Below are 2,471 nucleotides of genomic sequence, written 5' to 3'. Positions count from 1 at the left end.
GTAGGTTTGTTGTTTTGCTTTGGGTTTGTTGTTATTTCTGTCTTTTTTTTTAAAGCATTGAAGTACAGTGAGGTGGGGTGAGGCATTGATAATTCGTAACGGGTGGAGTTCGGCCAACCATTTTTGGAAGTTGATTTGTGTTTTATACATACATATATATATATATATAGTGTGTGTGTGTGTGTGTGGTGTTGGGGATGGCATCCATAGCTTCTGCACACAACAGACAATAGCTCTACAGCTTTAGGCATAGCCTAGGCCAACCATTTTCAGTCAGTAGTTAAGTTGCACCTGTCCAGGAATGTCTTTTTACGGTTGGAGCACAGAGGGTGGCTGTCACAAAGAACGGAAACAAAATGAAAACCTGCCTCTGTGGACCTTTCCTGCTGTGTTCCTCCCTATCTCCCACCCATTTTGTACTTTTTATTACCGTTCATTATCTACAGCAGCCCTGGGGCCGCAGCTGTTGGAGGTGCCTGGGAAAGGCTATTCCCCAAATGAACAGAAGTTAAGGCAGCTGGAGGCCAACAGGGCAGCCAAGAGATACTTACAATAGTATCTATGGCTTTTTAATCCCCACCCTCCAGAGCCCCAGGGAGCACTGAAATTCATGTGTCTGTGGCTCCTCATTCTGTTCTAAGTATAGTAGTACTGTTTCCCAGCAAAAGTCTTTGCTTTTTATGTAATTTATTTTCAAATTGAGCAGTTTTTAAAAAGAAAAAATGAAAGTTGACAATTATTGCCCAGTGTGATAACATATACCTAGTACTTGAGAGAGTTCCTGAGTTTGAAACCAGCCTTGTGAGTTCTAAACCAGTACAGTGAAATCTTAACTCAAAAAAATATTACTTATTGGATATTGAAATCCACAAAGAAAATTTAATTCTGCCATTCTCCGTTAGCCTGCCTACTTCTCATCAGGTCAGTATTGAGAACAGGAGGAAGACCCTCACAACATCCTGACATACTTCCTGGAGTAGGAGGTTGCACCATAGTCATAGGTACCACTGCAAACTTCACAATAAACACTTCCCCCAGAGTTGCGGAGCAGCGGTGTATATCCAAGACTGTTTCATAAGATGTGCTGTGGCCCAATCAAGAATGAATTTGCCCACAAAAGAGGAATTTATTGTCGATGGGCAGCAGAGAATGAATTTGCCCACAAAAGAGGAATTTATTGTCCATGGGCAGCAGACCTCCCTGTATATTGAAGAGCATAAAAACACAACCAACATGTTCAAGTAGAAAACACACCTTTACAGGAGGTCCCTACTGGACCACATAGAAAAGGCCAAAGCCGTGCCCAAGGAAGTAAGGGAAAACCAACTGGCAGCATTTTCAGAACTAATAGGAGAGACCAAATAATAAGGCTGATAATCTTATAACATGCAGGTATTTTGTTGAATAGCCCTTTCCACTTTGTGAAATGGCCCTGTTTGTTATTTGCATATTGTTTTTTATGCACTTAGCCAACTAATACACACTAACCGACTGTAACAAGAGTTTCAGGAATATAGTAATGGTTCCTGTGCTGATTAGCTTTTGTCAAGTTGACTCAAACTAGAGTTACCCAGGAAGAAGGAACCTCAATTGAAAATTTTCCTGTGGGCATGTCTGTGAGGCATTTTCTTAACTGATCATTGATGCAGGAAGTTCCAGACCACTGTGGGCAGGGCCATCTCTGGGCAGGTGAGTCTGGGCCGTATAAGAAAAATAGCTGAGCAAGTCAGTAAGCAGTGCTCCTCCACGGTCTCTGCCTCAGTTCCTGCCTTGAGTTCCTACCCTGACTTCCCTCAGTGCAGGGACACCTAGAAGCATAAGATGAAATAAAGCCTTTCCTTCCCACTTGCTTTGGCCATGATGTTTATCATAGCAGCAGCAAGCAATCTAAAACAACCCCTCTTGACCCTGTTCACTACACCCCCACCCCCTTGGCATAAGGAACATCTTCTTGTACTGCTCAAAATTAATTAAATGAAAAAAAAAAAACCTTTGTACTAAGTTTTTGGGTGAGTTTTTAAGTCATTCTTTATATTTGAAGCGTCCAGGTATTAAATAACTTGACTAAGGCCCCCAATATTTGAACATAATCCACATTTGACTAGCTAATGTGTAGCCAACAATCATACCAAAAGATACTACTCCCCAGCTTACCTCTGGTTTTTAGTGGGTACAAAGACACATCCTCACAAAAGGATATTGATCCTTTTGTTTTTTCCTTCTGCCTGGGATCCTCTGATTGTGCCTGGTAAATTATCACCATCATCTCAGGCTTCTCTTCACTTTTCTAATTTTACCCCAGCTCAGCTGGATTTTTTGGCAGTATTCTAGTTCTTTCATCTGTAGATAAGTAAGCTTACCCACGGGAACATTTTTGTAAAACACATCTTAACCTCTTTTGACCACTCTGAGTTCAAAAATCTTATCTTTTAAAGAATGAAATTGAGTACGTCGATAGGATTTATGAAAGC

This window comes from Nannospalax galili, unplaced genomic scaffold (genome assembly GCF_000622305.1).
Source record: "Nannospalax galili isolate Female #2095 unplaced genomic scaffold, S.galili_v1.0 scaffold2356, whole genome shotgun sequence".
NCBI classification, from domain to species: domain Eukaryota; kingdom Metazoa; phylum Chordata; class Mammalia; order Rodentia; family Spalacidae; genus Nannospalax; species Nannospalax galili.
Note: the sequence above shows the minus strand (reverse complement) of the source record.